The sequence below is a fragment of the Nelumbo nucifera genome, chromosome 4 (genome assembly GCF_055504915.1).
Source record: "Nelumbo nucifera cultivar China Antique chromosome 4, China Antique-T2T, whole genome shotgun sequence".
Classification (NCBI taxonomy): domain Eukaryota; kingdom Viridiplantae; phylum Streptophyta; class Magnoliopsida; order Proteales; family Nelumbonaceae; genus Nelumbo; species Nelumbo nucifera.
In genome coordinates this window covers 17930171-17943355 of record NC_142652.1, presented here as the reverse complement: position 1 = coordinate 17943355, position 13185 = coordinate 17930171, and positions in this window count along the sequence as shown.

Sequence of the window (13185 nt, the reverse complement as noted above, 5' to 3'; positions counted from 1 at the left end):
ATCATCACTAACTCAATGACTTAAATGCGTTTTTAAGTTCATTATCTATGTTTCTCATTTTGAACGATGGTGTTAGTCCCTATCTCGTTTAGCTAGAATTTATTAATTCCCCCATTGTTATTTTTATCGGTTCATTTAAGCAGTTGTTGATACTTTTATCAAATTCCAAGGCATTTGATTTTTAAAAACAAATGCACTTGGCACAATTACGCATCGTTTTGCTTAAATATGGATAACCAACACATCTCCATGACTATGGTTTTGTAAAAAATGAGATGAGGTTAATCAATATATAACTTCACTAATTTAATACAAACACTATGTGTATATAATGAATATGGCAAATGTTTGAGGTTCCCACTACTATATTGAGACACAAACAATAAGCCGACTTTTATGTTGGCCTCATGAGCAATGGCATAACCACAAATACAAGGACAATTAGTGCCATTAATCTTGTTGATTTTATTTTACCCTTTGCAACTGCTCTATCTTTTGAAAACCATATTGTCTAATACATAATCGGCATTACCTAACCCATTATAACAAGTGATGGTAATTTAACAATATCTAACTATTTCTTAAACCAAAAATCAAACAGGTGGTGAGCAATATTCTAAATTTCCTCATCAGAACAAATCTAATGAACAACTAATAGAAGGGTCAATAAGTAGATTTTGCACCAAAGGTCAAGGGAGGACTTTGCAACGTTTAAAGGTGAGGGGAGTTTAAAGTACTTCTCAAAAATGTCAAGGGAGGTCTTTGCAACGTTTAAAGGTGAGGGGAGGTTTAAGTACTTATCAGAAACGTCAAGAGAGGTTTAAGTATTTTACCCAAACATGATTAATGGATATTTTAAAAAATTTTGAGAAATAAATATCTATTTATGTTAAGTTTTTAATGTGCAACTAACAGAAGGGGTCAGTAAGCAACTTTTACACCAAAAGTGAGGGGAGGTCTTTGCAACTTTTAGAGGTGAGGGGGGGGGGGGGTTTAAGTACATTTCAGAAATGTCAGGGGAGGTTTATGTATTTTACCCTATTAAAAATTAAATAATCACGAGTCCTAAGACTTTTTTACATTCAAAACAAGAGCAAAGTTTGCATGGAAAAAATAGATCCAAATTTTTGCACTCAAAGTTGGTCAGTATAAAAAAGTGTTTCAATCTTGGAATTTCTGTTTGTACTCATCACAGCTAAATATTTTTGTGTTTGCATTCTTCCAAAACAAAGCCTTAGGCTGTGTTTGTTGCATTTGTATTGTTTGTAAATGGCAAATAGGCTGAGTGTAAATTCTGGTCCACTTTTGCTTCAGATTTGACATTGTCTTGTATTTGTCAAAAATAAATATAGGAAGTAAAATGGTGTGACCCCACCTTATGCAAGAGAGTGAAAGTAGGAGGGTTACTTTTATTTGTTTGGGAGTGAGGTAGGAAGCAAAGATGATGTGGTCCTCACTTTATATGATAGAGAAAATTGTGGTAGGAGGAAGATGGTGTAAATTTTGCACCAGTTTTTGTGATGCAAAATCATGGGGAATATTGATTATGATGTCAAAATGACATGATACCAAAAAAAAAAAAAAAAAACTTACAACCAATCAACCAACATCATAAAAGTAGTAATCAATCAGGTGGGTTTTCATCAAATTCATGGGGGATATTGATTAGTCCAATCTGAGGTGTAGTCGAGCCAGATGTCTCCGAGGATGGCAATCCAACACTCAAGTCAGTAATAGAGGGTGAATTCGGTCAAGCCGAGCTAGTCCGATCCGATGAAGAGATATGAGAGATAGAGAGTAAAGGAGCTAAGAGATACTCAAACATATATCTTTAAATACCTAAGTGTCGTGCTTCACTTGGACACGCTCCTCATGGGGTTCTAGGGAAGAGGTCGCCCACTGAGGTCTTTTAAAGGCCAAGTGTCTATCCGTGGGAGATGGCACTTGTCCTTATCCACTGACGTGGCATTGGTCCTTATCTTCTGACGTAGGACCAGAGTCTTTCACCATTGAGGCATTCACATGGAAACTTTAACTAGCTAAGGCACAACCCAAACAGTTATGATTGGTCAAAGCCGTTTCATTATCATGTGTTTCTGACATCATAAATTTTCCCTTAAAAAATTATAACCTAGGATATTAGAAAAAGACGAAAAATATTCCAGTCAGCCTCAGCTGTGAAAGAGTTCAACAGTACAATGTCTACAAATATACACAGCCAAAACAAGCAAGCAAGCACAATCTCTTGTTGGTGATTCTCATTCATTCCCCTTTATCAAAAAAAAAAAAAAAACAGAATAAAGTCATATTAGTTTTTGGAGGACTTGTTGATCACGGATTTGAAGGATGTGAATATCACATTCACACCTCCACTAACAATAGTTGACCTGGTCCATCCATAATGAATTTATATTGAATTGGATTGAATTGAGCCAATATCTGGTCCATTGATAGAAGATAAGAATATAGGTGTCAATGGACCAAGTTCGGGTTGGAACCAATCTAAATTAAAAAAAAAAAATGAACAGATTGGACAGTCCAAACATTGAATTGAAATGGTCCAAAATGATCCAAAATATTCATTGAATTGATTTTTTTTTTATAAGCTAACTAAACATATTAAAGCAATTTAAGAGAGAAACAAATAGTTCATGTCCAGCCATGGGAGTATATTATCCCAATAGCAAAAGAAAGAGGTAGTTTTTGCCACCTGGGCAAATTATGTTATTTTTTAAGTATATGGTATTTATTTAATTACCAATGCTACTTTAGTTTCAAAGCTAGTGGAACAAGCACCAGCTCCCAGAAGAAAATAGATTGTGAAGCAAATCTACCAGGAAGTGCGAAAAGCTCCTGTAGTTACCACAGAGAGGGAATTGACAAAAACCCCAAATACGGAGGAGGTATAGGTTCCACGACCTGCAGTTACTGAGACGGCAGAGATCCCTACTGATGGGGTGCAAAAATCCTTTGCCTCCAAAGATGATATTGGTGTGAAGCTTGTTCGACCATACCTGTTGGAGACTACTAGTCCACTCTCTTCTAGAAAGCTAGATAGTCTCTGGAGTTTGGAAGATCTGAGAAATTCCAAATTGGAATTGGATGGAAGATTTAATCGCTGGGGACACACAATGCCAACAAATCTGAAATTGAGTTGCTAGACAAAATTATTGAAAGAATTGAAGGTCCTTGTGCTCTTTCTGAGGATGAAGCTGGTTTAGATGTGGAGGCGAATTGGACACAGGTGGTTCGCAAGAAAAGGCCTCGGAAGAAATATGTGTAGAGTGAGAATAGGCCAGTAATTAGATCGTAGACATGCCAAGGTAAGCCTACTTCTAGTTGTTCTCAATGAATGGTTTTTCTAGAATATCCGAGGGATTGCGAATGATCCCTCTATTACTTGCTTAAAAAAACTTTGCAGGTTACATAAATTAGGTGTGGTGGCTGTGCCTGAACCCATGATTGGGGATGATAGACTCTCCTTGATTATTAGGAGACTTAATATGACTGGTTTCCTTGTTTATATTAGTAGCAAACTTGTTTTGTTTTGGAATAGTTTTTTCTCTGTATAGTTGATAGAGGAGTGCCATCATATTTTAACTATGAGAATGACTACTTCTACCGATGGGGCTTTTATTCTTTCTGTGGTTTATGCCAAATGTGTCCAATTGGAAAGAACTTTTTCCCTAGGACAAAATTCAGAATTTAGCTTCTTGGATCTCAGAACCTTGGCTGGTAGCTGGTGATTTTAATGTGGTTTTGTATAGAGAGGAAAAGGTAGGAGGGAGAAGTCCAGATGTCTCTGCAATGGAGGATTTTGTAGATATGAATAATGCAGTGGGTTTGGTGGACTTAGGTTACTCTAGAAGCATATTCACCTGGTGCAATAATAGGGAAGGTTTGGACTTTATTTGGGATCGACTTGATCGAGTTTTGGTAAACTCTAGATGGGCTCAATCTTTTCCTTTGAAACTAGTAAGCCATTTTAATCATACCTATTTGGATCACTATCCCTTGGTTTTCTCTGCTGAGGAGGAAAGACAGACGGGTCCTAAGCCATTCAGATTTCAGTAGATGCGGCTATCTCATCATACTTTTCACAATGTAATTAGGGATTGTTGGAATGAAGATGTGCAAGCTATTCCATTGATGAATTTATTTATCAAATTACATAAATTGAGTAAACTCAAAGGTTATGTCTCCACAATTGAATTGAATAATCTCTCTTTCTCTCTCTCTCTCTCTCTCATTTCTTCTTGATCAACCTAATTAAGTTCTAAAGGTTATGTCTCCACAATTTGTATCCGCACAACAATTTATCTCAAGAAACCTTCTACAGCTATACCAACACCAATAATAGTTCTAATTTCGAAGTCAATGGCGTTATAAATAAGGTGACTATGCCTCTTAATATCATATCAAAACAGCATAGTTATTTTTTTCATGTTTCTTTCTCCCACAATTTGGTAGTAGATAAACTATTGATTTATTTATTTATTTTAGTTTTAATTTGTTAATTGCTTAATAATAGTAGTCACCATTTTAAAGAAGCAATGGCACTATATGTAATTGCAAATTGTATAGATGAGAGGCCATCATTGTTAGAGACGTAAACAAGAATAAATAAGAAAAAAATAGAGGGAGAAAGAAAAAACCCAAACGCTTGTTTGTCCCTTGGTTCGAAAAAAAAAAGGTTGTCTTTGGTTCTGTTGTGCTTTGCTTTGAAACTCTGTAACAAAGTTCCCGCTCATGGTTTTAGTGCCTGAAGTTCTCTACGACAAAGGTATTTTAGAGATTTTTGAAAAATATATCAATCATGTGATGTCACATGTGAACGGTTTATGACGGAGAATTAATGGTAGGGGAGATTTTAGACAATTACCAAAAATGATATGGGTACTTTAAGACAATTTGTAAACAGTAAGAGTGAGTTAGTCAATTAGCTAAACCATAAAGGTAGTTTAAGAAAATTTCTCAAAATATAAAAAACAAAAACGCTGGAGACCATGCCCGTAGATGTATTGTTTGATGGTATTTGAATCCGAATCCAATAGGGGGATTGGAATATTTACTTTCTATGGATCACTTGCTCATGGAATACAACACCATTAGAGTAGGTACTCTTTTAGAGATGGGTGTGTTTTGAAACCATTTATAATTATAATTTGTATCATAAAATCTTCTACTTTAATCCACACCACGGTAAATTGAATAATTATTATATATGATGTAATAAATGACTACAATAATTTCTTTTAAACTTTGTTGATAATATATCCCCAAATGTGGTTTAAACCATGCGGTTTCTTCAATTATATAAGAATAGAGCTCAAGCAGAGGTGTCAATTGGACTGGATTTGGTCCAATCCGATCCAGTCCAATGTGAATCCATTATAAATGGACTAGGTCCAATGAATATGTTGGATCATTTTAGACCAGTCCAATTCAATGTATGGACCATCCAATCTGTTCAAATTTGTTTTGATTTAGATTGGTTTCGACCCAAACCTGGTCCATTGACACCTAAATTCTTATCTTATATTAATGGATCAGATATTGTCTTAATCCGACCCAATCCAATATAAATTTATTATGGATGGACCATGTCCAATCCAATCTAATAAATATTTTGGACCAGATTGGTCCAATCCAATATGTCTTGTTGGTCCATCTAATCCATCCAAATTGATTTTGGATTGAATGAGGTCCGATCCTAAGCCGGTCCAATTACAGTCTTTAGCTCAAGTATCTAAACACACCATACCTCATGCACAATGCACCATGGAAACACCTTGTTAATCAAATCGAACTATATATATAATAAATTGACATTGATTCAATCAAATTCACCGCATGTATAAGTGTAGTGTTTTACTGTTTTAAAACCCAATCCAAAGGTTGAATGAATTTTTCATATCAATAGGTAAGTTCATAATGCTATCTATCTAAGAAAATATTTGTTTTGGTTTTGATGCAGATCATAAAAATTAAATCCAAATATATATATATGGTTAATACTCACACATGTATTTTTACTAATTATTAATTATAAAAAATAGAATTAAAATTAATACAACAATCAATACTCTATTCATGAACAGGTGAAATAGGTCAATGGTTTTCTATAAAAAAAGGCCTATGGTTTAATCATTTGGTTTCACAATATTGTGGCCAAATCATTAAGTTGAAAATACTATATGTTTGTATTTTAATGTACACACACATGCGAAGGCAATTTAATATAATACACGCATGCAAAGCAAAGCATGGTGTCTAGAAAGCTTTAACTAATGAAAATTTGGCATGAATTAGGATAAATACGAATTGCTTTGTTATCATTTTTGGATAAATACTTGGTCGATTGGTTAATGGTTTTTTAGGTGCCAATAAAGTTGCACATTGATTATCTGAAATAGCTACTTTTCTTCCTAGAGTTTGTACTTGCTTAGTGTGTCGAATCCATCGTGGATAATAAAGTACCAGAACCGAGATTTTGAGTTTGTGCTTTTCACTTCAAAGAAAGGAAAGAAACAAAATTAAAGAATGGAAAAAAAAAATAAATAAATAAGCATTGTCATTGAATATAGGGTAAATTTCACTTTAGTATCATGAAATTATGTCAAGTTAGTACCCGAACTTTCAAATGTGCCACTGTAACAGCCAAACATTCAAAAAGTGTGCAATGACAAAAATCCCCCTTGCGGTGTGAAGAATAGAGGGTGTCATTTTTTCAAAATGACAAAACTGCCCATGTGTGTAAACCCTTATTCGCTTAAACCAAACACTGTTTAACACAGTCAATGTTCGAAGTTGTAGCATTCGCCGCCCGCTTGTTCGCTCGTAAAATCGTTGCCAAAAACGACTTTGTCAGTGTTCCTAGTCGCCGCTAACGAACAAAACCCTTGCAAACCAGTGTTTTCATTCCGTCCACACACTCTTTAGCGGAGAAGAGAAGTTTTCATACCACCATCATCGTTGGAGAAGACAAAAGAATATTGTCATCGCTAGAGAGGACGAACAGATATTGTCGTCGCCGGAGAAGAAGGGTAAACAAAGGAGTCAACATTTTCCCTTTTTTGTTAATTTCTCATATTGAATCTTTTCTTTAACCCAAAATGTTTCCTAATTGTTTTTCGAAAAACCCTACTTTTCCTGAGGTTAACATGTTGTCAGTTTACGAGTTTCGAATGTCTTTTGTTTAACCCATAATGTTTCCTAATTGTTTTTCGAAAAACCCTACTTTTCCTGAGTTTCACATGTTTTGTTAGTTTATGAGTTTCAAATGTTTTTTGTTTAACCCATAATCCTTTATTAGCTTCTGAGTTTCACATGTTTCACATGTACACATGAGACGAATGCATGCAAATGTATATGGCTTCTTTATATATATATATATATATATTCAGTGCTTTAGATAACCAAAATTGCATGTGATGGTCCCCTATCTTGTCCTCCGCCTGAGAATTGATTTGGGTATTTGACTTACCATTGTCAGTGTTAGGGGTAGGAGAGGGGAACATCTGCCCTTTTTTATGTTACGCTAGTGGGGTATAAAAAAGGGGGGACATATTATTTTATGTTTTTTTTTATGGTACACTTGGTAAATGAATTGATTATACTGTTGATAACTATATATCTTCCAATCCTACTAGATTTTCTTGCAGATGTTTACCATTTTCATCCACCATGGGTCACATTTGTTGAATTGCCAACATTAATTTATTGTGGTGGTGCTGTGACAGTTAGTAATAACGTGGCTTTGTTGTCGTTTATTGAGATAAATACAATGTTGAAGGAGCTAGAGTGTTTTGATAAGTGGAAGCTGTTTTACAGGAATCCAGGATTTGACTTGAGGGATGGGTTGGTACCTATGAAAAATGATAGGGATGTGTTAAGTATGTGTTCAACACATGAAGGCAAGCCTCACATAAACATGTATGTGGTTCATGATGTTGACAATGCTGGCCCTGTCCCACATGGGGTGGATGGTGAGGATAAGCCCCATGTTGGCACTAATGTTGATTGGTTTGATGATGATTATGGGAGTTTTGATGGTGATAATGGCGATGTTGATTATTTAAATGAGTGGTGATAATCTTGAAGAAGACGACCAATGTACATCATTAGATGAGGAAAAAAGTGCAGTAGCACATGATTGTTGTGATGGGCAAACCTCAAACCCTGTCCATCCTAATGATACACAACATGCTCATTATGACCTTCCCAAATCCATTAACATTTAGGGAGGCTCAGGTGACATTTGCACTTGTCAATGGCATAGAGTTTGATTATGTCAATAACAACAATGAAAAGGTTACCGCTGTCTGTAAGCAAATGTGTGGTTGGCATATATATGCCTCTTGGATGCAGGATAGGGAGGCACTCTAGATCAAAACTTTTGTAGACAGGTGTGAATGTGCAAGGGCTTCGAAGGATGGCAAGCCAAATAGTACATGGCTTGCAAAAAAGGTACAAGAACAAGTTCATAGATAACCTAAGTCTGAAAGCACTTACAAAGAGTTTAGGGTTGATATTAGTAAGTCAGCTGCATACAGAGCAAAGAAAAAGGTAATCAGTGGTATTCTTGGGATCCAGAGTGAGTAGTACCTAAAGTTACCTGATTACTGTCATGTATTATTGAATTCAAATCTAGTGAGTGTGGTGAAGATAAGTTACAAGGAAGATTCCTCGGGACAGTTTCAATGATTTTTTGTGTGTTTCAATGCCATGAAGGTCAGTTTCATAGAGGGTTGTCGCCCATTTATTGGTCTAGATGGCTGCCGTTTGAAGCAACCAAATTGTGGCCATGTATTATTTGTAGTTGCATTGGATGGGAATAACTGTATATTCCCGATTGCTTTTGCTATTGTTGAGTCATAAGCCAAAGATTCTTGGATATGGTTTTTGTCATTGCTCTTTCATTTCAAATAGACAAAAGGTACTTGTGTGTGTGTGTGTCTATATATATATACATACATACAAGTGTGAATGAGAATGTACATTTTTTGTTTGATTAAAATATCCCAATTTTTTAATTTGGTCCATCTCTCATTGTAAAGGACAGAAATGTAATTTGAGTAACCATTTCTTTTCTCATTCAAATCATCCTCATTAAATCTTATATTTAAGGTACGTAATCACTCCCAATAACATTCATTGAATCTTATTCTTGACTGGAATACCCTCATTTTTGAATTTAATCTCTTCAATTATGAGGGCATAAAATGTAATTTGAGCTACTACATTTCTCCTCATTTAATTCCCTATCATTAAGTCTTATATTTAGGGAATTAACTCCCATTTTTCATTAACTCTTATATTAATTGATCATATTAAAAAATAAGTGTGCCAAAGAATAATTGTTTTATTGACCATAAAAATAAAAAACAAATTTAAAATCAACCCAAAATGGAGTTGTTTTCCTATTTGATAGAAAGTCAACAATAAATGTGTAAACCCTTGATGTCAATAATTAAATAATAATAAAAATTAAAAAGAATGAAAACAAACAAAGGTATAAAAAAATACAAAAAAAAATGTAGAATACATTTGGACACATCTTTAATATTGTACATTTGCCATATTAAACAAAACATGTGAGATAAATAAGAATAAAATTGTCACATACAAAGTAAGTGCACAATTATTAGTATAAACAAGTAAACCAACCTATTTAAGTGATAAATATTTATATATGTTAGTTGAGTTACTTATCCCTCCTTTTTATCGTAAAATGACTTGATTGTCATTTGGGATCTCAACCCTTCCAAACTACAAAGGGATCCCTACTTTTACCATGATTACCACCCGAATGAGTTCCATTTAGACATATTCACGAGCTGGGCTCATGGAATTCTTACACTGCTTCGGGTTAAATCCATTCAAAATTTGGCAACCCGACCTTAACCCATGAACATGTCTGGCTTCATTTGACCTTATTTGAATTCTTGCCAATGACCCATTAAGTTCGGATGGTTAAGGAGTGGGATCAACCCTGTGGGCTGTGGTATTTGCTGTCTCTATGTGGTAAGTTCAATAGACCTCACGTGTACCCCATGAGCCTCTATGTGGTAATTCCCACCCCATGAGCCTCCCTTTAAAATGTGTTATATAATATCAGATACCAAAAGGTTAAACAATATAAAAAGTTTTCATCGCCCAGCTCCTGCTCACTAAACTGATATGTAATGAACCAGTTGACAAGTTACCAGGTTTACTAGCAATTAGACAAGTATAGAGTGGGCTAAGGTTGGTGAGGGTTCCATGTAGCACCTAATATTGGGCCGCGAATTCTAAATCAATCTCAGTCCAAGGCCCACAAACGCAACCCAAGTCATTCCAAAAGCCTCGAATTGGGTTGGGCTGGTATTTCCTATCCATAAAAATCAGGAAAAAAATACGTTTTTACTGGGAACCATTACGTTTTGGGACACACTTAAGACATGCCAGACGGCCCAGACCTAGAGAAAGGCCACAAATAAAAAATTTCCATTTCCTCAGTCACTATAAAATACACATAAATAGGAAAACGCATATAAATGTGGTTTAGGCTCAGTTTGGAAGGAGTACAAGTATAAACAGTGTAAAACTCTGTAATTTGTATTATTTTGTACATATTTGTATTTGTAATATTTCCAAGCTGAGCCTTAAGCTGTGTTTGGTTGCAATACAAATAAATTTGCACTAATGTAAAATCATGGCAGTGCAAATGATTTGAGTGTAAATGCTGACCATTTTTGTTTCAAATTTTAGTTTATTTTGTTTGATTGCAGTATGAACGAAGTAAAGTAAGAAATGAAGCAGAAAAAAGTAAAATCCAAAACAAAATTAAACAAGAATTTGCATTTTATACATTTGTACTCCCATGCATTTGTATTAGTGCAAATAAATTTGCACTGCAACCAAACACAGCCTTAGGTACAAAATTTTATTTTGAGCATGAGGCAGAGTTTTGAACCCAAACAATATGCCAGTCTTGATATGTAAATTTTTGGCCCAATAAGTGAAGTAAATAGGGCCCAATATAAGATTGAATGAAAAGGAGCTATTGACCCAATAAGAAAGGAATAACAGAATTTGGGCCCAATAAACATATTGGATAGGATCAAATGTGAAGTCTAATTAAAAAATGGGCCCCTAGTGTATTCCCACAAAAGGAATTGAGTGGGGAGGTACCATTAAATCCAAATCCAAAAGTGTCTTGGATAGGGCCTACTAGAAGCCAAACTGAGTAGGGGCAATTTACATTTGTCACGTTAAGGATTGAATATGGAGACATGCCCACCATTCATTTTTCGCACAAATCAATTAGAGAGGTTTTCTCTGATCAATGTAGTGGGGCCCAATTGATTGGCAGCGATGCCTAATTAATAATTTATGTAAAAAGAAAATATGATTGGCGGAATCAAGGAGGATTAGCTTAGTCCAATTAATGGATTTCCTTGGGCCCTAGTTTTTGACATGTCAAGTGGATGTCTTTGAAATCAATCTTGTGGGGCTCTCCATTTAAATGGTAATCATTACCTATAATAGGAGTGTCAAGTGAAGAAGGAAACCATAACAGGCGTAATATGGTTCCTCTCATTTGAATTCAAATCTTTGGACGGATTCACTCACCCAACAAAGGCCACTATAAAATTAAGGGGAAAACAAGAGGAAGGCCCCCCTCTTCGGTTCTTCCTTCGGCTCCCTCTAGTGGCCCACTTCTTTGGCTCTTAAACCTTTTTGTTTTGTTTTGTTTTGTTTTTGTAGTACAGGAAGAAAGATCAAGAAGCTTTGAAGTTGCAATGATTCCGTGTCACATCAATTTAAATATATTTTGGTGTTCGTGCTGCTGCAACAAAAGAAAAGAGGAAGATTTATCAAATTACTAGAATCAGAAGGTTTTGTTTGCCAAACAAAGAAAAAGGTTTTCTTTGTACCTCACTAACATTTTTGCAAAAAAGAAAATTAATTAAATTTCTTTAAATTTATTTACATTTTTTTGTGTTTAAAATTTAACGCAAAATTTGTATCGACAGTCAGTTCCCAAGTAGTAAGCCCAACTCTAAACTGGACATACAATTCAGATTGATTATGCCCTGGTCCAAACATTCCATGTCTTTCAAAACCATCATAATATTGATCAATGTTCACATAACATCATTCTAGTAATAAGGAATTATTTAATGGTTGCGGAGTCATCACTATTATGAGAAGCAACTTTTCATTTTTCATTGTACTCCATCATTCTTCATTAGCTAATCTTTCTAATCTAGTTGTATTCTTTTTTGAAGAACTACAGAACTCCCCCCCCCCCCTCTTTTTATGATTTAGTTTTTTTCTCTTGTTATCTCCTAAAAGGTGGCTTTTCTTAAAGGTCACTCCGATTCTTATGTTGTTTTAAAAAATCTTCTATTCTTATGTTATAATGCAACCACTTTTCCTTTTATTAATTTAATTTCTAATAAAACAACGTTAAATGTATTTTAAGGCTCAGTTTGGAAATAGTACAAATATAAATGTATTTATGGTTCAAATACATACAAAACAAAACATATTTTTGCACTCTACATATTTTTACTCTTTCCAAGCTGAGCTTAAATATCAATACCTATCTCTCTAAATGAAATCACAGATCAATTTTTAATACCTATTCCGTTTAAGCATCTGATACCTTTCCTTAGGTTGATTTTTCCCAAAGTTTTGGGGTTTTCAAGTTTTCAGAATAGTCGAACTTGTGATCTAAATCTAGACATTCAAAAAGAGAGAAACTGGCCCTTGAAGAAAAAAATTCCATTGCTTTACTTATTATTCTCTTATCTATATACATTCCATTAACCCAAGATGTGAAATCCAAGAAGAGAAAAAAAAAGGAAGCAAAAGAAGAGGGAAAGAAATGGGAAGTGAAGAGGTGTGATAGGATTAGCTGAATGCAATAATTGTTATTCCATGCATCTAGCTCATAGTAGAAACAAAACCTAACAATTTTGCATGAATGAATATATGGAAAATAACACTCCATGAGAATGCCTACCATTGGATAACAACAACATATATTCCCCAACAATTAAAAAATGAAGATGGGCAAAAGATTTTTCTTTGGTATTCAAATGCCTCATTTTGTCATCTATGTCTAAACATTCGCAGTCAAAACACTAGTCATGCTCAAACCCTGCCCAATTCTTAACTGGGCTGGAAATCTTG